The 26,495-nt window shown below is 34.6% G+C and overlaps 1 protein-coding gene across 1 annotated transcript in view; it reads left to right on the forward strand.

Annotated features, from left to right (window-relative positions):
• The first annotated feature begins 6,823 nt into the window (after positions 1 to 6,823).
• The window catches only part of LOC119603564 (homeobox protein 5), a 51,595-nt gene continuing 31,923 nt past the window's right edge, over positions 6,824 to 26,495 (forward strand). Inside the window, exon 1 of the mRNA XM_037955611.1 lies at positions 6,824 to 7,354. The gene's annotated coding sequence lies outside the window, so the exon portion shown is untranslated. The remainder of the gene's footprint in view (positions 7,355 to 26,495) is intronic.

The raw sequence follows: 26,495 nt of genomic DNA on the forward strand, positions 1-26,495 counted from the left end.
ATGTTGTTTCTCTTTATTTTTGAGATACAACAAATTGTAAACAAGTTTTTTTATTTTGTGAATGGTTTAGTGTGCGGGTAGTGTAGCCAGGTGTGTTAGGATGGGTGAACCCCCATAAAATCAAGGAGGTTAGTTAGATAATGTTATTAAGTCGTAAGGATATGTTGCAGAGAATTTTGACAAAGATTTGATAGTTACGAAATGAATATTTACAATTCCATATTTAATAGGTTTCGATTTAATTTGTAATAAACTTTTAAAAAATTTAGTATGAAAGTATTCTGAAATTTAAGAATTACATAATTGAAAAAAAGCAAATTATCCAGAAGTTAGGGTAGTAAAGTCCTCTTTGATACAATTTTCCTCTAGCAGTCCGTGGGGTTGTGGGTTCGATTCCTGCCAGAGACATTGGTCAGTTTAATTATAAAATGCAGTGCAAGTACATGTGCAACACTGGGTCTAGTATTCATTTTAGTAGTATTTATATGTATATTTGTGAGCTTATTCCATTTATTAAGTAATTTATTTGTGTGCATCACATTGTCGTGTACATGGGGCTATCTTTCGAGCACGAGGAAATAAAATTCCCTTTAGGAAATATACTCCTATATAGAAGGGATAGATACAAAGCTAATGGCTGAGGCTAAGAACTGCGATTACTTAGGAGAGAAAGTGTTCCAGTGTTCCGATATCCTCTCCCTATTCTCGTATAAGTCCGTTCGCACTGGACTATATATTCAACTACGGTCTGGGCTATAAACTCGGATATAGACTAGACTATAAACCAGACTATAGACTAGACTATAGACTAGACTATAGACTAGACTTAGACTAGACTATAGACTAGACTATGGACTAGACTATAGACTAGACCATAGACTAGACTATAGCTAGACTTAGACTAGACTACAGACTAGACTATAGACTAGACTATAGACTAGACTAGAGACTAGACTATAGACTAGACTATAGACTAGACATAGACTAGACTATAGACTATAGAATAGACTAAGACTAGGACCATAGACTAGACTATAGACTAGACTATAGACTAGACTATAGACTAGACTATAGGACTAGACTATAGACTAGACTATACTACCTAGACTATAGACTAGACTATAGACTAGACTATAGACTAGACTATAGACTAGACTATAGACTAGACTATAGACTAGACTATAGACTAGACTATAGACTAGACTATAGACTAGACTATAGACTAGACTATAGACTAGACTATAGACTAGACTATAGACTAGACTATAGACTAGACTATAGACTACACTATAGACTAGACTATAGACTAGACTATACACTAGACTATAGACTAGACTATAGACTAGACTATAGACTAGACTATAGACTAGACTATAGACTAGACTATAGACTAGACTATAGACTAGACTATAGACTAGACTATAGACTAGACTATAGACTAGACTATAGACTAGACTATAGACTAGACTATAGACTAGACTATAGACTAGACTATAGACTAGACTATAGACTAGACTATAGACTAGACTATAGACTAGACTATAGACTAGACTATAGACTAGACTATAGACTAGACTATAGACTAGACTATAGACTAGACTATAGACTAGACTATATACAAGACTATAGACTAGACTATAGACTAGACTATAGACTAGACTATAGACTAGACTATAGACTAGACTATAGACTAGACTATAGACTAGACTATAGACTAGACTATAGACTAGACTATAGACTAGACTATAGACTAGACTATAGACTAGACTATAGACTAGACTATAGACTAGACTATAGACTAGACTATAGACTAGACTATAGACTAGACTATAGACTAGACTATAGACTAGACTATAGACTAGACTATAGACTAGACTATAGACTAGACTATAGACTAGACTATAGACTAGACTATAGACTAGACTATAGACTAGACTATAGACTAGACTATAGACTAGACTATAGACTAGACTATAGACTAGACTATAGACTAGACTATAGACTAGACTATAGACTAGACTATAGACTAGACTATAGACTAGACTATAGACTAGACTATAGACTAGACTATAGACTAGACTATAGACTAGACTATAGACTAGACTATAGACTAGACTATAGACTAGACTATAGACTAGACTATAGACTAGACTATAGACTAGACTATAAACTAGACTATAGACTAGACTATAGACTAGACTATAGACTAGACTATAGACTAGACTATAGACTAGACTATAGACTAGACATTAGACTAGACTAGCACTAGAGGCTAGATATATAGACTAGACTATAGACTAGACTATAGACTAGACTATAGACTTAGACTATAGACTAGACTATAGACTTAGACTATAGACTAGACTATAGAGTAGACTAGACTATATACTAGGACCACTACTAGGCCTAACCTATAGACAAGACTAAAGACTACCACTATAGTCTGATTATACGACTCGAATCTAACCTGCGACTATAGTCTAACATTAACACTTTTACTTGTTTTAGCAATTATGTCATATTCAAGAAACTTTCCCATTGGGGTTCCGGCACATTTGTGCACACCAAAAACAGTTGCTGCTACGTCGTCGCCCGCAAACGATGCCATTAACTCACGTTGGCATAATGTGAGTGGAAAAGCAATAAGAACAACTACAACAAACACTTTAGAACACGTTAGAATTTGTGTCATTTGAAAACAAAAGGGGGGAACAGACCGAATATACAAATTACCAAATGATCAAGAAGCTCGAACAAAAAAATCTTAATAAACTTAAAGATGAAACTGGTTGAAGAGGCACAAAGGAAAAATAAGAAAATTGTAATAGGTTGTGATGCCAACTCGCATCATGTAGCTTGGGGTAGTACAAACACCAATCGCAGGGGACAAGCCCTCATGGATTTCTTTAATACTAAAGACTTGATAACATTGAACTTAGGTAATAAAGCTACCTTCGTCAATAGAATCAGAGAAGAAGTATTAGATATAACTATATGTTCAGAAGAGCTTATAAACGAAATTCAGGATTGGAGAGTTTCGGACGAGCACTCCTTTTCTGATCATCGGTACATAAGATTCAAAATACTAAGGCCACCACCAAAGCCGATAAAGTTTCGGAATAAGTCTAAAACTAATTGGACAATGTTCGGGGCCTTACTAAAGAACCGTTTAGGTCAGGATACTTTTCAATGTCGAAATAAAGAGGATATAGATGCCAAAGTGGAAACGTTCACAAGTGCCCTGGTTGAATCGTTCGAGGACAGCTGCCCTCTGCGAGAGCGGAGATCTGCCCAGGAAAAACCCTGGGTAACTGGGGAGATCCGGAACCTTGGGAAGACTCTTCGCAAACTATTTAACCGGGCACGGCGTAAAAAGACCGCAGTATACTGGGATGAGTATCGTAATAAACTTGGTGAATATAAGAAAATCGTTCGAAAAGCCAAACGAGACTCCTGGAAACTTTTCTGTGAACAGGTAGATAGCGTAAATGACGTATCGAAGATAAAAAAATTCCTATCCAAAACTCATGTCCAACCGGAATCTATGATCGATGACACGGGCAGGAGGCTTGAGGATATGGAGGAGACAATGAAACTCCTAATGGATTCTCATTTCCCACCCGGTATATCGAATAACATAGATGAACCGATATTGGAGGAAGGGGAGGGTAACACGGAAATAGTTATTACAACTGACATGGTTAAAGGGGCAATCAAGAGCTTTGCTCCCTATAAAGCTGCAGGGCCGGATGGAATTTTCCCGGCACTTTTGCAGATGGAGGCGGGACTGGTTTCCGTACATCTGTCACAGATATTCACTGCATGCTTAAAATTGGCATATACCCCAGTTAAATGGCAGGATGCAAAGGTAATATTTATACCCAAACCAGGGAAACCTAGCTATGCGACACCTAAGTCCTATCGACCGATAAGTCTTACGTCCTTCCTACTTAAAACCTTGGAACGGATAGTCGATAGCATGGTTAAAAGCAGCATACCATACAATGACCTTAAATATAAGCAGCATGCTTATGTAAAGGGACGATCGGTGGAAACCGCTTTAAATGAAGTTGTCCACTACATAAGTGAATCTTTCGATAGCAAACTGTATACACTGGCAGTATGCATTGACATCGAAGGCGCTTTCAATAACGTGCACACTGATACCCTTATCCAATCCCTAGACCAGTTTTATGTTGACCGGGTGCTCCGTAACTGGATCAACTACATGCTAAGGAACAGATGGATAAGCTGCGAGATGTACGATATAACTATCAGGAAAAAGGTATTTCGCGGTATACCACAGGGTGGCATTTTGTCACCTTTACTCTGGGTCACCACGATTAATAGCCTCCTAAGGACCCTAACCGAGAAAGGACTTAGACCTGTCTGCTATGCAGACGATGTCGTAATACTTTTAAAGGGAAAGGATCCAAATTACTTGTGTAGAAGAGCTGAGGAGGCTCTGAATACGGCCTTGAGCTGGGCTCAACCGAGAGGCCTCAATGTTAACCCGGCGAAGACGGAAATCTGTCTTTTCACAAGAAAGACAAAAATTTCTACATATACTGAACCTTGCTTCTTGGGCAAGAAGATACCGGTGACAGACAAAGTTAAGTACTTAGGTGTAATACTTGACCGGAAATTAAAATGGAGACACCACATAGAGGATAGGATCAACAAGGCACATCGGTGCTGGGCGATATGTAGGAGAACCATAGGCATGAAATGGGGTCTTAGTCCTACTATGACAAATTGGCTTTATAAAAGTGTAATTAGACCAATTCTAGCTTATGCTTCAATAATTTGGTGGAGTGCTTTGGACAAAAAGTGTAATATCAAACTACTGCAGGGAGTTCAGCGTACATGCTGCTTGGGTATAAGTGGTGCCATGTGTACTACTTCAACCAAGGCTCTGGAAACGTTGCTAGATATTCCACCCATTGAAACATATATAAGATATGAGGCGGCGCTTACAGCCGAACGGCTCTTTACTTTAGGCGAACTGGCCAAAAACGGTTATAGGACACGTCATCAATGTATACTGGACACATTGGAAGGTTATACACATTCATCGGACGTGCCTGATCGCATACCAGACACTGAATATGTCGGAAACTTTGAAACGCTAATCCCAGATAGAATGTCTTGGTCAAGCGGAACATTAGAGCAAATACCAGTAGGAATCCGTTGCTACACGGATGGCTCTAAATTAGGGGACAAAGTGGGTCTGGGGTTCTATATTGAAGACCCAGAAACAGAAATATACCACCGTTTACCTAATCATAACACAAGCTTCCAGGCAGAAGTACGAGCAATAACGGAATGTGTAAATTGGATTAGAATAAATATGGCGCCCACAGGGCTTAATATATTTACCGACAGCCAGAAGGCAATTTGTGCGATATCAGGTGATAGAATTAAATCTAAGACTGTATTGGATTGTAAGAAAGCTTTAACTGAATACTCTCCCAGAGGTAAGGTTCACATCATATGGGTACCAGGCCACTCGGGAGTAGTCGGCAACGAAAGGGCGAATGTAATAGCTTTAAAGGGAAGGGAGCTCGATGTAGTTAACCTGACAAACGCAAAACCATTCGACGCAACAAAAGCTGAATTAAAAATATGGATGAGAGAATCCCATAAGGCCTCTTGGAATAATGAAACGGTGGGTAGAACCACAAAGATTCTATGGGGTGACCCTGATGAGAGCAAGACGAGAAATCTTCTCAAAATGAGCAAGTCTGAGGTTAGTATGATGGTACGTATTCTCAGTGGACACACAGGATTACGAGCACATCTATACAAAATTGGACGTGCGAATTCAGACGAATGTAGAGCATGTGGAGAGGACAGTGAAACTCTGGAGCACTTTCTTTGCCATTGTCAGGCATTCGTCGAAGTTAGATCCAAGTATCTTGGAAGTGATGTTATTCCAGAAATAACATTCTTAACCAACACCGATTGGAAGATTCTTAGGAATTACGTCCAGGAAACTGAGTTTCTGAACATGGAAAAATAATACATTCAGTGAACAATTTTTTTTTTTTTTTTTTTTTTTTTTTTTTTTTTTTTTTTTCTTGAATTGGAGCGCACAACAGGCCCGATAGTGGCCTAGGTGTATTTCTTCGGATTTGATGTAGTATACATCCTCCTATCAACCTACCTACCTACCTACCTAAAGATAGAATAAAGAGAGTAAGAGAGAGAGAGAGAGAGTAAAAAGATCAATGGGGGAATTGAGAATAATTCTTATTCTAAATTGAAAAAAGCTCGTTAAAAATAAGTTATTGTTGTTGTAGTGGTAAACAAAATGTGACTAAACAAAGAGAACGAATAAAGAAATTAAACGAAACGAACGAGTAAATACCCAATACCACAACAATAATGCACATTCAGATACTTTGTATCTAATGGGTAGGGGGGTGTAAGGGAGACGTAGGGGTTACAATTGAAAATGGAATTTCATCATAACAAACTACAAAAACGCAGCAGTGTGAAAAAGAACCACAAACAGAGAACTAAACAACGGTAAAGCATACAAATTTACGTCGAAATTATTTCACTTTTGTTTTGTTGTCACAAACAAAATTACGAAAGTTAAAACGAAACACAATTACGACAGCAATAATAACAAAAAAAAAGGAACAATTATTAAATATTAAGCATAAAAAATGACACATTTTTGATAAATTTATTATTATTAAATTTTGTTCTTGTTGTGTTAATTGTATAACGTTGTTCTTAAATAATATTGAGTAATTTACAAAAAATTAAATCAAGGCGCAAAAAGACCTATTTTTGTTGTTAAAAATAAACATGATAAATAAAACAAATAAATAAATTAAACCAAAAACGAACAAAATATATAATAATAATAATAATATAAAAAAACAATTAATGCGCCTTAAAAATTCAAAATAAAAACACTTTGTTTGTTTGTTGTTGTTATTATTGCATTGATACGAATCAACGACGGCCTAAAAATATCGAAAAACCCATAAATACTATGTACTTCTTTTACGTTTTTTTTGTGTTTCTTTCAAAAAACCTACAAATAATATTCATCATACGTCAGCAGGCCGAAAACGTGATTTTTTATTAAATAAACTACAAAAACAAACAAATAAATACACATTGACACACTCACTTAAATGTGTTTGTTTATAAGATCTAATACTATTACAACAATAACAGAAAATATTAGAAAAAACAACAACTACTATTGCTCCTACTACTACCACTACTATTGCTGTTTACCGGTCTTTTGCTGCCAATAACAACAAAGAGAATTGCATTAGATTACTCTAACAACAACAACAACAACAACATCTAACTATAAACGTGAGCACAAGTGAGTATATACATATATTTATTACTGAGTATGAGTGTTTGTGTGTTAAAGTGCCTTTTTTGTTTGAATGAATGTGTAAAATAGTATTTTTTAGCGAGAAATAATATAAACAATTTATTAATTAATTATTCGCCTTAATTTTGTCTCCAAAAATATTTGTATTTTTTATATTTTTAGCAAATCATTAAAACAACAATTTCATAAATCTTTTTCGCTCATTTTGTTTTTTTGTCAAACAATTAGATCACAATATATACGTTAAATACAAAATTTCATTCATAAAATAACGCACACAGTCGCTTAAATGCCAATGTGTGCATGATGGGTTTTAAAAGAAAAAGAAATGTCATGATACTTCTTAGAGACCTCAATCAAGATGCAATGATTTAAGATCATCAAAGATTATAGGAATTTCAAATGAAATGTTAATGAAAATTTTCAACTGGTTTTCGAGTTATTTACAGGAAGAACTAGAAATCGATCTGTTTAATGACTTAGATTAAGTAGAGTTGGCTCTGATCATGTAGAGTTGACACTGATTAACATAATACGACTCTGGCCAACTAGTCCTGAGTCTGATCAACTAGTGTTACAATGATCAAAACGAGTTAATAATGATCAACGATCATCTTGATTCAACTATGATCAACTACATTAGATCAAGTAGAGTTGACACTGACGACTCTGGCCAACTAGTCCTGAGTCTGATCAACTGGTCCTGACTCTAATCAACTAGTGTTACAATGATCAAAACGAGTTAATAATGATCAACGATCATCTTGATTCAACTATGATCAACTACATTAGACTCTGATTAGCTCTGATCAAGTAGAGTTTACTGTGATTAACATGATCAACTAGTCCTGACTCTGATCAACAAGAGTTGACAACGAATGATCATCTACATTAGACTCTGATTAACTAGATTCGTATTTGATCAACTTGAATTGATTGAAAGCAACAAGAGATGGCTCTGATTCACAAGATTTGACTTTGATAAAGTCGATTTGATTCAGATCAACTAGAGTTTGCACTTCTCAACTACATATAATCCTTATTAAATGCTGATCACTTTAATTCGACTCTGATCATAAATTCTACATCAATTAATTTGAATACAATACGATCTACTTGAAACGACTGTGATCTTCATATATTGATTTGACTCTGATCAACAAAAGTTTACATTGATTAACTGGAATTGTATCTAAACTGATTGACGCGACTGTGATCTTCATGCTTATACTTTGATCAAGGAGATTTGACTTTAATTAACTTCATACGATTTTGATCAACTAGATTTAACTCTCATCAACTTAAATTGATTTTGATCAGCTTGATTTGATCAACTGATCTGCTATATTTGACTTTAATCTACAAGAATTGTAGCTGATTAATAAAATAAGACTTTGATCAAAAGTGTTGACTTAGATTTGACTCTGCTCAATTTGATTCAATTTTGATCAACAAAACTAGATTTGACTCTGATCGACAAAATTTGACAATGATCAACTTCATTGGATTCCGATCAATGACTTCGATCAACTAGATTTGACTTTAATTAACTAAAGTAAACTCTAAACAACATGACTCCAGCTAACTAGAATTGAATCTGATCAACTGGAATTGAACGATCAACTTGATACAACTCTGTTAAACTATGAGTTGATCCTGATCAACTTGATTTCACTGTGATCAACTACAGTTCAATTTGATTAACTTGATTCGATTCTGATTCAATTGATTTAACTCAGGCCAAATAAATTAACTGACCAACTAGAGCTGCTAACGATTAACTTGATTCATTAGATTGGAAGTGCTTGATTGGACTTGGTCAACTTCAGTTCACTCTGATCAGCATAAGTTGACTCTAATAATCTCGATTCGACTCTGATAAAGTAAATTTGTCTCTGATTAACTTAATTCGACTTGATCAACAAGATTTAACTCTGTTCAACTAAAGTTGACTCTGATCTTCTTAGTTAGACTTTGATCGACTTGAATCGGCTCTGATCAACAAGATTTGACTCTAATTCAACAAGAGTTCAATTAAATTTGACTTTGATCAAGAAAAGTTGACATTGATGAAAAATATTTGACTATGGTCAGCTAAAATTTACTCTGTACCATTAGTTTTGACTTTGATTAGCAAAAGTTGACACTGCTAAACTTGGTTCGGCTCTGATCAGTAAGAGTTTATATTGTTGACCTAGATTGAACTCTGGTCAACTAAATTTTATAATGATCACCATGAATTGACCTTGATCAACTTTATTTAACAATGATGCACTACAGTTGAATTTGACCAACTTGATTTGATTATGATTAATGACCTTGATTAACTAGTGTTGACTCTGATTTAATTGATTCACCTAAAATTGACTCTGAACAATTAGAGTTGATAGCGATCAACTTGATTCTTTGATTTGATTAACTTGTTTTGACTTGGTCAACTTGAGTTGACTGTCATCAGCATGACTTGACCCTGATCAACATGATTCCAGTCTGTCAAATAGATTTGTCTCTTATTAACTTATATATATGTTATGATCTGATCAACTAGATTTAACTCTGATCAAGAAGAGTTGTCTCTGAGCATTAAAATTCAGCCATTGTCAACGATAGTTGATCAAGTAGATTTGACTCTGATCAACTAGAGTTTACTCTGTTTAATTAGATTTGACTTTGATTAAATTGATTCAGCTCTGACCAAACTAAAATTTACTCTGATCAACTTGATTCCACTTTGGTCAGCAAGAGTAGAATCTGATCAGCAAGAGTTGAATCTGATTAGCAATAGTTGACCCTGATCAACTTGATTTGATTCTGAGCAAGTGCATTTGATCCTAATTTTACTAGATTTAACTCGGAGTAGACTCTAGATTGTACCTTGATCAAGTATAGTTACTTTTAAACAACTGTATTTGACTCTAATGTTGGACTCTGATCTAGACTAGATTTGACTACAGTCGATTTTAATAGGCGTTTTACAAAAACCTTTCTTTTTTACATCAAAACCACTGTTACTACTGTTCTTTAAACATTATTATTACTTTCCATTTTTTGTTCGAAATTCATTTTAATTTGATCCAATTTTATCGTAATTTACTACAGACCATTGTCCCCATTGCAATTCCCACAAAAATCAAAACACACTTTCTTTACATCCCAACCATGATGTTTAACATGTTTCTTTTTGAATGCCTCCCCTCCTTAAAAGGGAGTAGTGGTATTTGAAAATTTAAAATTATAAAAGTACACACCAAAGAAAAAAAAAATGTCCTCCTTAGCCCCCCATACCATTTAAAAATTAATGATGCAATATACTCGATGGCTGAATTATTTAAACAGTCAAAGGAATTATTTTTTTTTATTTCTACACGCGCATTTATTTGTATGAATGGTCACCATAAAATTTTGTATGTCGTGAGTACTACTGCAATTTTAAGTACGAGTCTTTACCCACCCGTATATGTATTCTGAGAAATTGATTATTTTATATTAATCATTCTAACGATTAAGGTGCGCTACATTTACATACATATTTAAGTAAACCACGACTTTAGAGGGATAATACGACTCTCGTCAAGCAGTTAAGAATCGAATAAATTTGATAAGAGTCAAATTTAGTTGATCAAAGTAAACTCATGTTGATCATGGATAACTCTAGTTTATCAAAGTCAACTAAGTCACGGACAACTCTTGTTGATCAAATTCAACTCTTGTTGATCATAGACAACACTAGTTGATTGGAGTCAAATCGAGTAGATGAGAGTGGAATCAATTTGATCAGAGTCAAATTTCTTTGATCATGGACAACTCTTGTTGATCGAAGTCAAATCGAACCGATCGTAGTTGATCAAAGTCAACTATTGTTGATCAGAATAAAATTGAGTTGATCAGTGTAAAATTAAGTTAATCAGAGACAAATCTTGTTGATCAGAGTTGAATTTAGTTAATAAGTATCGAATCTAGTTGATCAGTGATAAATTCAAATACATGATCAAAGTAAAATCTAGTTAATCGTAGTCAAATCAAGTATGTGGTTGATCGAAGAAGAATCAGGTATATGAAAGTCGAACAAATTTTATCAGGGTTAAATCAAGTTGATCAGTTTTAAATTAAATTGATCACAGTTGATCAAAGTCGATCGTTTTTGATCGCAGCTAATCGAGTTTATCAGAATAAAATCAAGTTAATAAAAGCAAAATTTAGTTGATCAAAGTCATCATTGATTGATCAGAGTCAATTCGTGTTGATCAGAGAAAAATCTAGTTAATCAGAGTCGAATCTAAGTAATCGGAGTCGAATCATATAAATGAGAGTCGAATCAATTTGATCAGTAGTTGAGACTATAGACGGATCTATACTCGAGACTATAGTGTGATCTATAGTCGAGACTATAATCGGATTTATAGTCCAGACTATAAACCGATCAATAGTCTGATCTATATAAAGTGTAATCGACACTTTAGTCTAATCTATTGTCGATGCTATAGTCTGATCTCTATTCTAGACTATAATCTGATCGGGTTAAAAACTAGTTGATCAAAGACTATATGTTTAATATGTAGATTATATAACACAATTAAGATAGTCCTATGCTAAAGAGGACATAACAAAAAAAAAAAAGAGTTTTTTAAACTTAATTCTTATTCTTTTCACTCTAAATATTTAATACTCCACCATCTTCATCATGGACGGTTCTTATTTATTTACTAGATACTTATATAATACAAACATACATCCATATTTAACACTACGTCTACATACACAATATTTTCCCTATATCGAATGGATGTTTGGTTGTTTGGTTGGATGGACTGTGTTGTATTTTTATTTAAGTCTAAACGACAAATACTACTGCAACAACAACAAAAAAATACGACTGATTTGTTCAGCCTTGAACTTCTACTGGGGTGCATTAACTCCAAAGAATACAACAGAAACAAAAACACAACAAGCAAAAATTTCAAAAAAATAAAACTGAACTGTATGTGCGCCAGCCAGACTGCAAAAAAAAAAGAAGAAAAAAGTACGAGTACAAATAATAATAAAAAAATATATACAAAATAAATACACACATTCATCCATCCACCACAGCCAGGGTATTTAAACACAATGCTGCCTATGACGAACACACACAACACAATTCTGTATCTTAAAATAACAACAAAAAAAAAGTAAACATTCACACACAGATACCGAGTTCTACGCACATGCAAGCTAAGATACACTCATACACTTGCATATTCAACAAGTAAAGTTCAGAGACTCAAAACTGGAGACCTGAAGGAAGGGGTGCGTTTAAAAGTTTTATTTTTTTCTTTTCTGCTTTTGTTAGTGTTGGTGTTGTTGTTGTCCCCTTCATAGGTCAGTGTAACGACATTTTTTGTGGATGAATTAGTTTTGCACTCAATTATCGATTAGATTTGAATTGTATAAATATTATTTTAAGCGAACGATTTTTAATTTGAGAATTTTAATCTTAAGACCCTCTATAGTATATATGTTAGGGATTTTACACTCAAAGGTAGGATTAAAGTCTACAAGGGACTATAGAATACTCTATAGTCAGACCTATTTTCGAGGCTATAGTATGATCTATAGTTGAGACTATAGCCTGATCTATGTATATTCGAGACTATAGACTGATATATAGTCGAGACTATAGTCGGATCTATAATAGATAATATAGTCCGATCTACAGTCAAGACTATAATCTGATATGTACTCAATAATAATCTGATATGTACTAAAATGATTAATTAGATCTATAGCCTCGATTATAATCTGATCTGTAGTCGAGACTATAGTGTTGATATATGGTTGATAATATAGACGGATCTATACTCTAAACTATAGTCTTATCCATAGTCGAAACTGTAGTCTAATCTATAGTTGAGACTATAATCTGATCTATAGTCGTCACTATAGTCAGATCTATAGTCATCACTATAGTCTCATCTATAGTCGAGACGATACTCTGGTCTTTATCTGAGATTATAGTATAATCTAGAGAAGATAATATATTTTGACTAAATATATCGAAACTATACACTATAGTCTACACTATAGTCGACACTATAGTCGACACTAAAGTCGATACTATAGTCGACACTATAGTCGACACTATAGTCGACACAATAGTCTACACTATAGTCGACACTATAGTCTACACTATAGTCGACACTATAGTCTACACTATAGACGACACTATAGTCGACACTATAGTCGACACTATAGTCGACACTATAGTCGACACTATAGTCGATACTAGTCGACACTATAGTCGACACTATAGTCGACACTATAGTCGACACTATAGTCGACACTATAGTCGACACTATAGTCGACTACTATAGTCGACTACTAATAGTCGACACTATAGTCGACACTATAGTCGACACTATAGTCGACACTATAGTCTACACTATAGTCGACACTATAGTCGACACTATAGTCGATACTATAGTCGACACTATAGTCGACACTATAGTCGACACTATAGTCTACACTATAGTCGACACTATAGTCGACACTATAGTCGACACTATAGTCGACACTATAGTCGATACTATAGTCGACACTATAGTCGACACTATAGTCGACACTATAGTCTACACTATAGTCGACACTATAGTCGACACTATAGTCGATACTATAGTCGACACTATAGTCGACACTATAGTCGACACTATAGTCTACACTATAGTCGACACTATAGTCGACACTATAGTCTACATTATAGTCCGATCTATAGTTTTATCTATAGTCGACACTATAGTCGAGACTATAGTCTACACTATAGTGGACACTACAGTCTGAATTATAGTCGAGACTATAAACTAAACTCTAGGTTACATATACTATAGACTACACCTTCACCGCCAATATACGTTTCGATGAATCGAAAAGAAAATCTTGAAATTTCCAACTCCGAACTTGCACAATAAAAACAATTTTTATTGTTAAAAAATATTGCAACATTTCTCACTTCGTGGAATTCTGTGGATAAGGCCTGGTCTAGCAGTTCTAAACATATACAGAAACAAAAGGATACAAATATATTTTCTATATAAAAGCACATCTGTGTGTGATTCATCACTTTTCACATTATATACATATATCCAACTCGAATAATATGTAAGAATAAGTGGTAAAATATGCCGGTATTAAAAATAAGTAAAAAAATAATAATAATAAAAAAATACTCTCACTGTCAATAGCAGGGAGAGAACAAAATCAGAGAGAACTATAGTGCGTGTTTGTGTGTGTGTTTTCTTGACTGATTTTCAGAATCTAAAGCTTATTCATAATGAAAGCGAAATTTTCTGAAGTCTTCTTAAAAACTTGTTTCATTTATTTATAGGTAACGGTTCACAACAATAATGAAACAAAAAGTCCTGTATTTGAAAAAAAAGTGTAAATATGTTAATTCTTAACTGGGGCGGGGAGGAAAAAATCTAACTTGATTATTATTTAAAGGCAAATTACATCATCTGTTTATATTTGTTGTTTTATTATCTTTTATATAACACGATTTTTACAGTGCCTTACCCACCAATTCCCCCCTTGGGTCTTGCAATCATTTAAATTTTTAATGCGCAATTTTATATTATTATTTGTTCTGTTTTAAAATCACCTCTTTTCTGTTTTAATCAATTTTCTCAGCCTAATGGCCTGCATTCTTTATATTCTTAATTATTTAATGTTTTTTGTTTTCTTTATTTATGTAATAAGTATTGGGACCATGAAAAGGTAATGGACGTTGGGTTGTTGGTAATGGCATGGGGTTTGATAAAATAATCTACTGGTTTAAGTCCGAAATGGGAAGAATGAATATCATGGAAATAGACAGATGGATGGATGGATAGATAGATAGATAGATAGATAGATAGATAGATAGGATAGATAGATAGATGATAGATAGATAGATCGATAGATAGCTGCTCGCTATATTAGATAGATCGATAATAGCCTCGCTCGCTCGCTCGCTCGCTCTCTCGCTCGCGCTTCGCTCGCTCGCTCTCTCGCTTCGCTCGCTCGCTCGCTCGCTCGCTCGCTCGCTCGCTCGCTCGCTCGCTCGCTCGCTCGCTCGCTCGCTCGCTCGCTCGCTCGCTCGCTCGCTCGCTCTCTCGCTCGCTCGCTGCTCGCTCGCTCGCTCGCTCGCTCGCTCTCGCTCGCTCGCTCTCCTCGCTCGCTCGCTCGCTTCGCTCGCTCGCTCGCTCGCTCGCTCGCTCGCTCGCTCGCTCGCTCGCTCGCTCGCTGCTCGCTCGCTCGCTCGCTCGCTCGCTCGCTCGCTGCTCGCTCGCTCGCTCGCTCGCGCTCGCTCGCTCGCTCGCTCGCTCGCTTCGCTCGCTCGCTCGCTCATCTCGCTCGCTCGCTCGCTCGCTCGCTCGCTCGCTCGCTCGCTCGATCGCTCGCTCGCTCGCTCGCTCCTCGCTCGCTCGCTCGCTACGCTCGCTCGCTCGCTCGCTCGCTCGCTCGCTCGCTCGCTCGCTCGCTCGCTCGCTCGCTCGCTCGCTCGCTCGCCTCGCTCGCTCGCTCGCTCGCTCGCTCCTCGCTCGCTCGCTCGCTCGCTCGCTCGATCGCTCGCTCGCTCGCTCGCTCGCTCGCTCGCTCGCTCGCTCGCTCGCTCGCTCGCTCGCTCGCTCGCTCGCTCGCTCGCTCGCTCGCTCGCTCGCTCGCTCGCTTCGCTCGCTCGCTCCTCGCTCGCTCGCTCGCTCGCTCGCTCCTCGCTCGCTCGCTCGCTCGCTCGCTCGCATCGCTCTCGCTCGCTCGCTCGCTCGCTCGCTCCTCGCTCGCTCGCTCGCTCGCTCGCTCGCTCGCTCGCTCGCTCGCTCGCTCGCTCGCTCGCTCGCTCGCTCGCTCGCTCGCTCGCTCGCTAGCTCGCTCTCTCGCTCCTCGCTCGCTCGCTCGCTCGCTCGCTCGCTAGCGGCTCGCTCGCTCGCTCACTCGCTCGCCTCGCTCGCTCGCTCGCTCGCTCGCCTCGCTCGCTCGCTCGCTCGCTCGCTCGCTCGCTCGCTCGCTCGCTCGCTCGCTCGCTCGCTCGCTCGCTCGCCTCGCTCGCTCGCTCGCTCGCTCGCTCGCTGCCGCTCGCCTCGCTCGCCTCGCTCGATCGCTCGCTCGCTCGCTCGCTCGCTCTCCTCCGCTCGCTCGCTCGCTCGCTCGCTCGCTCGCTCGCTCGCTCGCTCGCTCGCTCGCTCCTTAGCTCGCTCGCTCGCTCGCTCCTCGCTCGCTCGCTCGCTCATGCTCGCTCGCTCGCTCGCTCGCTCAGCTCGCTCGCTCGCTCGCTCAGCTCGCTCGCTCGCCCTCGCTCGCTCGCTCGCTCGCTCCTAGCTCGCTCGCTCGCTCGCTCGCTCGCTCGCTCGCTCGCTCGCTCGCTGCTCGCTCGCTCGCTCGCTCGCTCGCTCGCTGCTCGCTCGCTCGCGATCGCTCCCGTGGCTCATCCCCACTAGACCTACTATAGAGCACAGGTTACATGCCTATTTACTATGCATTTAAAGGTCATATGTATGCATTTTTGTAACTACTAGTCACATATTACTGGTATTTTATTTTTTCTTTAGCTGTCTGATTGTTTTGTAATAAACTATTTTTAGAATTCACAGCACACAAAATTACAAATTAAATAAAACAACAACGAATATAATCATAGCTAATACATACATACTACAAACGTACATAAATAAACACACATACATTTATAGACTAAATATGATCTGCGATTGAACAAAAAAAACTATAAAAGGAATATATAGAAAATACCAACAACAACAACAAGAACAAAAACAACATTACAATAACAACGTTCTTTGTTAAATTCTGTTTATAAAAAAGAAATAAAACAAATTAAGAACGCTACGATATACTCATACTCTCAGAAAAGTCCCGAACAATATTATAAAAAAATCAGGCCTATTGCAAAATATTTATTGCGATTGCAACATTGTGAAATTTGCAAAAGCTACAGAGAGTCAAGTACATACATACAACCTATACATAGATAGGAACGTATGTATGTATGTATGTAGATATTATTATATAATATACAAAGACAACAAATGTGGTATTTTTTTGTTTTAAAACAAAAAGACTGTATTGCAATAATAGCGCGTTTTATATAATTTTAATCTTATTGTATGAGTTGTTTGCATATGTATATAATATAGTTACAGTGTCTAGCAAAATGTTGCCAACAAAAAGTAATAATTGTTAATTTTTAAATCGGCAGCCTAGTCTATAGTCCAGTCTTTAGTCTAGTCTATAGTCTAGTCTATAGTCTAGTCTATAGTCCTATAGTCTATAGTCTATAGTCTAGTCTATAGTCTAGTCTATAGTCTAGTCTATAGTCTAGTCTATAGTCTAGTCTATAGGCTAGTCTATAGTCATAGTCTATAGTCTAGTCCTATAGTCTAGTCTATGTCTAGCTATAGTCTAGTCTATAGTCTAGTCTATAGTCTACGAGTCTATAGTCTAGTCTATAGTCTAGTCTATATCCTAGTCTATAGTCTAGTCTATAGTCTAGTCTATAGTCTAGTCTATAGTCTAGTCTATAGTCTAGTCTATAGTCGAGTCTATAGTCTAGTCTATAGTCGAGTCTATAGTCTAGTCGATAGTCTAGTCTATAGTCTAGTCTATAGTCTAGTCATAGTCTAGTCTATAGTCTAGTCTATAGTCTAGTCTATAGTCTAGTCTATGTCCTAGTCTATAGTCTAGTCAATCTAGTCTACTAGTCTAGTCTATAGTCTAGTCTATAGTCTAGTCTATAGTCTAGTCTATAGTCTAGTCTATAGTCTAGTCTATAGTCTAGTCTATAGTCTAGTCTATAGTCGTAGTCTATAGTCTAGTCTATAGTCTAGTCTATAGTCTAGTCTATAGTCTAGTCTATAGTCTAGTCTATAGTCTAGTCTATAGTCTAGTCACTAGTCTAGTCTATAGTCCTAGTCTATAGTCTAGTCTATAGTCTAGTCTATAGTCTAGTCTATAGTCTAGTCTATAGTCTTAGTCTATAGTCTAGTCCTATAGTCTAGTCTGTGGTCGAAAAATTTTTATGCTCCATACATAGTATGGTTATATAGTATGAAATTGATTCGACAGATTTCTCAAAAATATTGAAATAAGATTCATAATGTTTTGACAGACACTGTAACAAATGTTAAAATGCATATATAAAACTATACTCTATAAAACTATGAATTGGTCTAAATTTTTAATATGACTCATTTAGTATAAGAACGAAATTTTCATCAAGTTCTTGAATCTAAACATTTCAAATTCGTCAACCCGGCTAAATAGTCAAAGGACCATTTCTTTATGGTTAATTTCAATAATATTGGCCTCTTTTTGTTCCTATTTTTACGTTGTTATTAAATTTATTTCAAAATTTATTGGATACATACTGAACTGACACACGTATAAGGTACTCGCCAAAATCGAGAGCACCCTATGCCTGTTATGGCTGTCTGCTTTTGGTTCAGTTCACTACAATTCGGTTTGTTTGTATTAATGAGGGAATACAGTTAAAGATGTGGTGGCATGGCACAATGATGGCAATGGCACAGTACAAGGTCACTTTCAATGTGTTGCTTTGTTGTTATTGTTGCTGTATAGTTGATTATGATATCAATGTGTTTGGTATTGTTATTGTTGCTGACGTTGTTTTTGTTATATTGCAAAAGGTCTGTGCACTCTTAGAGAATAATATTTTTATACCATATATACAAACAAACATGTGTGTTTATAATCTTATTTTTAACAATGTCCATGTATGACTTTATATTTACACATGAGCATACACACACCTACATTATTACACCACACATTTCTATACAGAGGAAAAATGCACATGCATGTAACAAAACCCAGTGAACACTGGGGATTAAAAACGGATTTTTAGGATCTTCTTCGTAAACTACAACAACTAGGATGTGATCTCGTCAACTTAGTCATTCTCTGAAGTGAACCTTATATTGGGGTCAAATGTGACCAGATTTTTCATAATGAAAATAAATTCAAACAAAATCGATTGGCAATGTAAATTTTTTTAGGAATACGATAATCGACAAATCTATTAAAAATGTTAGGATGTTAACAGCACTAGAGGATGATTAAAGAATTAGTCCCTAAAACAAATTTAATTTTATATAAATAATGTTTTTCTATTAAAGCAGAATAAAAAGCAAATCAAATTGTAAACCCGTTTAAAAATGTTAATGAACTTATTATTATCGCTAAATATGATTTAATATAAGTATTTGTGTTGAATTTAAATATTAACTTATATAAACAAAATACTTATTTGTCTACTATTTATAAACAAAAAAAACTAAATGGACTTAAATTTAATCTTCCAATACATATATGTAGTATGTATGTATATGGAAAATACAAATACAAAATACAACAAATGTTCAGTTCTAGTTCATTTCTAGTTCAGTTCTAGTTCAGTTCTAGTTCAGTTCTAGTTCAGTTCTAGTTCAGTTCTAGTTCAGTTCTAGTTCAGTTCTAGTTCAGTTCTAGTTCAGTTCTAGTTCAGTTCTAGTTCAGTTCTAGTTCAGTTCTAGTTCAGTTCTAGTTCAGTTCTAGTTCAGTTCTAGTTCAGTTCTAGTTCAGTTCTAGTTCAGTTCTAGTTCAGTTCTAGTTCAATTCTAGTTCAATTCTAGTTCAGTTCTAGTTCAGTTCTAGTTCAGTTCTAGTTCAGTTCTAGTTCAGTTCTAGTTCAGTTCCAGTTCAGTTCTAGTTCAGTTCTAGTTCAGTTCTAGTTCAGTTCTAGTTCAGTTCTAGTTCAGTTCAGTTCTAGTTCAGTCTAGTTCAGTTCTAGTTCAGTTCTAGTTCAGTTCTAGTTCAGTTCTAGTTCAGTTCTAGTTCAGTTCTAGTTCAGTTCTAGTTCAGTTCTAGTTCAGTTCTAGTTCAGTTCTAGTTCAGTTCTAGTTCAGTTCTAGTTCAGGTCTAGTTCAGTTCTAGTTCAGTTCTAGTTCAGTTCTAGTTCAGTTCTAGTTCAGTTCTAGTTCAGTTCTAGTTCAGTTCTAGTTCAGTTCTAGTTCGTTCTAGTTAGTTCTAGTTCAGTTCTAGTTCAGTTCTAGTTCAGTTCTAGTTCTAGTTCTAGTTCAGTTCTAGTTCAGTTCTAGTTCAGTTCTAGTTCAGTTCTAGTTCAGTTCTAGTTCAGTTCTAGTTCAGTTCTAGTTCAGTTCTAGTTCAGTTCTAGTTCAGTTCTAGTTCAGTTCTAGTTCAGTTCTAGTTCAGTTCTAGTTCAGTTCTAGTTCAGTTCTAGTTCAGTTCTAGTTAGTTCAGTTCTAGTTCAGTTCTAGTTCGTTCGAGTTCAGTTCTAGTTCAGTTCTAGTTCAGTCTCTAGTTCAGTTCTAGTTCAGTTCTAGTTTCAGTTCTAGTTCAGTTCTAGTTCAGTTCTAGTTCAGTTCTAGTTCAGTTCTAGTTCAGTTCTAGTTCAGTTCTAGTTCAGTTCTAGTTTCAGTCCTAGTTCAGTTCTAGTTCAGTTCCTAGTTCAGTTCTAGTTCAGTTCTAGTTCAGTTCTAGTTCAGTTCTAGTTCAGTTCTAGTTCAGTTCTAGTTCAGTTCTAGTTCAGTTCTAGTTCAGTTCTAGTTCAGTTCTAGTTCAGTTCTAGTCAGTTTCTAGTTCAGTTCTAGTTCAGTTCTAGTTCAGTTCTAGTTCAGTTCTAGTTCAGTTCTAGTTCAGTTCTAGTTCAGTTCTAGTTCAGTTCTAGTTCAGTTCTAGTTCAGTTCTAGTTCAGTTTCTAGTTCAGTTCTAGTTCAGTTCTAGTTCAGTTCTAGTTCAGTTCTAGTTCAGTTCTAGTTCAGTTCTAGTTCAGTTCTAGTTCAGTTCTAGTTCAGTTCTAGTTCAGTTCTAGTTCAGTTCTAGTTCATTCTAGTTCAGTTCTAGTTCAGTTCTAATTCAGTTCAAGTTCAGTTCTAGTTCAGTTCTATTGAAAATTGTGTTATACGCAAGAAGTGTTGTACAGGAAGTTATTTATAGAATATATACAAAAATTCGACCTGTAGGAATAAAGTTTTAAAAATTTTAAAATATTGGAATACATACATTTAGAAATAGGTAAAGTTTACCCTAGTTAGGAAATTATAAGAATTATTGACAATTCATTTAGAATAGAATATTGTACATACGTAATGAAAGATAGATTTTGTACTGAATCGTTTTTAACGGTTACATGTCTTTTTATAAAATTTCTTTAGTAACATTTCAACGTAATTTTTAAAAATATTCAGACAGTTATTAATACATTTTTATTATGTTATGTATACAAAACTTCTTGTAAAACTAAATTTAGACAAACTACTTAAATAAAACATTAAACAAATTTTACTTGAGACAAACTACTAGCTATCTTGTCTGGAAATGACGTAAAAAATATGTCATAACCTCAAAAGAAAATAAATTAACTATTTCGAGAATATTTACCATAAAAAGACCATAAACAATAACAACAAAAATACACTACTTATAAAAATAAAATAAAATGTAGGTTAAAGTACGGTTAACTGTTTATTTATTTGGTTACTTAAATTTCTTCTACTTCTATAGGTATGTTCGTTCATATGTTCAAATGTAGCTACAAGTTTAAAAATATACAGACAACAGTGTTTGTTGGTAGTTCACTGCAGCTTAACCATTCTATTTCTCTTTCAAACATAAATATCTGAACAACTTATGTAATCTTGAAAACAAAAACACAAAAACAAATTAAGTTTAAAGTTCTTAACAAATACTTAAACTACTGCTGTGTAGTTAACGTTGTGTGTATCTGTAGGTGTATCTCTGAGGTTATTAATATTCATAAAGTAGTGTTTTCAGATACTTTCGCCAAACACATCCATCCACTTAGGCAATATTTTATAGAACATTTTTTTGTGTTTCTGTTTCTTTATTATGTTCAGACTTTGTTTATGTTTATTGAAATTAACGAAAAATTTCTTCAACATAATTTCAGTTACAATTATGAAACTTTCTTCTTTCTTTCTGCGTTGTTGTTATGTTTTCTCTCTTTCTTTCTCATTGGCCTTTTCACTCACTCTCATAACAGTTTTGTAGTTCTTTCGTTTTCAGAAGATTAGTAACGTAATATTTGTTTTTTTACTTCTCGGTTTTTTGTTGGCGCTTTCAATATAGAATTGGGCCAAATAACGGCTTTTATGTTTATCAGACAAAAAAACAAAAACTACACAAGCAAAAATAAATACACTCTCTGTACGTAGAAGTCGGCTGGCTGGTTGGTTAGTAAATCTGAGAGAAAGAAAGAGTTCCGTAATTTTTTAAGTAACAGCCAAAAAATTTTGGTGGATTTGTACTCTGTACGTGTGTGTTTGTGTGTATTTTCTTCCATAAAGGGAGAACTAATTGCTAAAGAACCGGTTAACTTACTTAATACTGGACTTACGAAAATGTTGGTTAACTTTGAAAAAAAAAGTTTAAGTTACAGTTAACAGGGTTGGGAAGTTCAATGTTTTTTTAGTCTTTGATCCAAAAAACATTGTTTTCTAAAGAAAATTTGTGAAAAATTTTGTATAACTGTATTTTCTATCGAAAATTTTCTGTATAACAGTATTTTCTATAGAAAATTTGTTTATAACAGTATTTTCTATGGAAAATTTTGTTTATAACAGTATTTTCTATAGATTTTCTATAGAAAATTTTGTATATAACAGTATTTTCTATAGAAAATTTTGTTTATAACAGTATTTTCTATAGAACATTTTGTGTATAACACTATTTTCTATAGAACATTTTGTGAATAACAGTATTTTCTGTAGAAAATTTTGTGTATAACAGTATTTTCTATAGAAAATTTTGTGCATAATAATATTTTCTGTAAAAATGTTTGTGTATAACAGTCTTTTCTATTGAAAACTTTGTGTATAACAGTGTATTCTACAGAAAATTTATTGTAGTTTTAATAGAAAATTTTGAATTCTATTTCTAGTTCAGTTCCAGTTCAGTTCTAGTTCAGTTCTAGTTCAGTTCTAGTTCAGTTCTAGTTTAGTTCAGTTCTAGTTCAGTTCCAGTTCAGTTCTAGTTCAGTTCTAGTTCAGTTCTAGTTCAGTTCTAGTTCAGTTCTAGTTCAGTTCTAGTTCAGTTCTAGTTCAGTTCTAGTTCAGTTCTAGTTCAGTTCTAGTTCAGTTCTAGTTCAGTTCTAGTTCAGTTCTAGTTCAGTTCTAGTTCAGTTCTAGTTCAGTTCTAGTTCAGTTCTAGTTCAGTTCTAGTTCAGTTCTAGTTCAGTTCTAGTTCAGTTCTAGTTCAGTTCTAGTTCAGTTCTAGTTCAGTTCTAGTTCAGTTCTAGTTCAGTTCTAGTTCAGTTCTAGTTCAGTTCAGTTCTAGTTCAGTTCTAGTTCAGTTCTAGTTCAGTTCTAGTTCAGTTCTAGTTCAGTTCTAGTTCAGTTCTAGTTCAGTTCTAGTTCAGTTCTAGTTCAGTTCTAGTTCAGTTCTAGTTCAGTTCTAGTTCAGTTCTAGTTGAGTTCTAGTTCAGTTCTAGTTCAGTTCTAGTTCAGTTCTAGTTCAGTCTAGTTCAGTTCTAGTTCAGTTCTAGTTCAGTTCTAGTTCAGTTCAGTTCAGTTCTAGTTCAGTTCTAGTTTTAGTTTCTAGTTCAGTTCTAGTTCAGTTCTAGTTCAGTTCTAGTTCAGTTAATTCAGTTCTAGTTCAGTTTTAGTTCAGTTCTAGTTCAATTCTAGTTCAATTCTAGTTCAGTTCTAGTTCATGTATTGTTATACACAAAATTTTTCTATAGAAAATCTGAATAGATATCTACATAAACTTTTGTATAATACTTTTTTCTATAGAACATTCTTTGTATAACAATGTTTTTACCATCCCTGATTCCCCGGCCTTCATTCTCTTCAAACTTCTCTTACTCTCTTTCTTTTGCAACAAAAAAAAGTTTAAAGAACTTTTTGTCAATTACACCATTTGACCGGTAGTTGTGTGTTACGTTCGACGTTTTAAACTTTTTTTTTATTTAAATATTTCAACGGTTTTTATATGCGTTAGAAGACGAGACATAAAAGTAAGTATAAGTTCCATATGTATTCATAAGAATGTGTGTGCTTGACTGTTTCTTTCTTTTAAGAAAGGAGAAAGTGTTACACACGCGTTTTTCTTTAACTTATTATACATTTTTTTTTTCTTTAAAATTTATTTCTTAAACAATTTAAACTAAATAAAGTCATATAAGTACATTGTACACAATATTATAGTTTTTTTTTTTTGTTGTAAAACGCTCTAAGCATACATAAACATAAATGATAATTATTGTCATATAAAATGACAATTGATAATGATGATTAGCAGCATTTTGTTGATGACGTTTACTAATGACCATATTTTTTTAAAAAGTGATATTTATTATCAATATTAATGTATTATTATGAAAATTTATTTTGCATTTATTAGCCAATTTCAGTTATTCTAATTAGTTGTTGTTTATTCTTTTAAACAATTTCATTTTCACTATGTGAAATGTAATTAATTATTATATTAATATTATTACATATGTATTTAAAAAAAAAAACTTTTATTTAATTAAGAAAAAGAAGCAAGTAAGAAGAAGAAAAAAAATCGAGTAACGTTTTTGTAAAAATGAAATTGCAAAATGTTGTTTGTTTAGAAATTCATTCATATTATTTTTAAATAAAAAAAAGGTTAATGAACTGTTTTTGTTACTAAAGTGTTTTTAGTTTTTTTTCGCTGTTTTTGTTGTAAATTTCTCCTCCACTAAAACGTAAACAAGAAATTGTTGTAAGAGGCCACAATTTAAACAAAAAATGACGCATTCAAAAAACTCTCTCGAAATTCTTTGAAAATCTAAAGAAATTGTTTTGATTTTCGTTTTAAATTAAAAAGTACTTTTTATGGGTTTTTGATTTGGCATAATAAATTGTATTTAAGTAGAAACTTGCCATTTCTATGGGGATTTTTTTTTTTCGAAATCTTAGAAATTAAGAGGATTTAAGATGTTGTGATCAAATTATTTATATCGAACTATCTATAGTTTGGATTAGCTTTCTTTCTGAAATGTTTTAGATATAAGATTGAAACGAACTAGGTTTCACTTTTGAAACTGGAACTAGGTTCTTAATCACCCTTGGAACTAATTCTAGATAAGCTTTAGAGAACTTATACCCCTACTTTGGAATAGTTGTGGAACTATGTACTTGTTCTTTTTTTGGAATTCTTTTTAACGATTTTATAAAGTTGTTCCGGAACTTGTAAACTATTATGGACTCAATTTATAATAGTGACAAAGAACTAGTTCTAAATTTTTTAAAAAAATATGCTTTTCGCTTAAAATTCGATTTCACTGAAAATTTTTTACTAAAAATCCGGGTTTTCACTAAAAATATGATTTTTACTAAAAATCCGATTTTCACTAAAAATACGATTTTTTTCTAAAAATTTTACTTTTCACTTTTACTTTTAGTGAAAAATCAAATTTCTCGAAAAAAAATCAGATCTGCTGTTTACTTAAAATTCGATTTCAATGAAAATTTTTCACTTAAAATCTGTTTTTTCACTAAAAATACGATTTTTACGTATAATACGAGGTTTCACCAAAACCCGATTTTTTGTAAAAATCTTACTTTTTCATCAAAAATTATAATTTTCACCAAAAATCCTAAATTTCCCCAAAAATCATAATATTTACAAAAAATCAAAATTTAAAAAAAAAATAAGATTTTTCACTAAAAAATATGTTTTTCGTCAAAAATCCAAATTAGAGAACTTCCTGAGAACTGGATGAAGCACAATATAACGACCTACGCTTGAATCTTAACTGGGACTAAGTTTAAAGCTGAACTTGGACTACATGAAGACATATAACTGAACTTCATAAAATCGACGTATTATGTTTAACCGGAACTACATAGAACGTCTTGTGAGGCCTACTGATGAAATTAAACTAGGACTATAAAAAAGATCTAAGATTAAAACTAGGACTCTATATTGAAGCTAAAACTGGGATTATATAAAGATCTGACCTACGATCAAAGCTAAGACTAGGACTATATATTGAAGCTAAATCTGAACTATATAAAGATCTAAAATTGAAGCTTAAACTGGGAATATATATCAAGATCTGAGATTGAAGCTAAAAACTGAATTTTAAAAAGACCTA

The sequence above is a fragment of the Lucilia sericata genome, unplaced genomic scaffold (assembly GCF_015586225.1).
Source record: "Lucilia sericata isolate MDLA Ls3-8-SP2 unplaced genomic scaffold, ASM1558622v1 Contig000312F_arrow, whole genome shotgun sequence".
In the NCBI taxonomy this organism is placed as follows: domain Eukaryota; kingdom Metazoa; phylum Arthropoda; class Insecta; order Diptera; family Calliphoridae; genus Lucilia; species Lucilia sericata.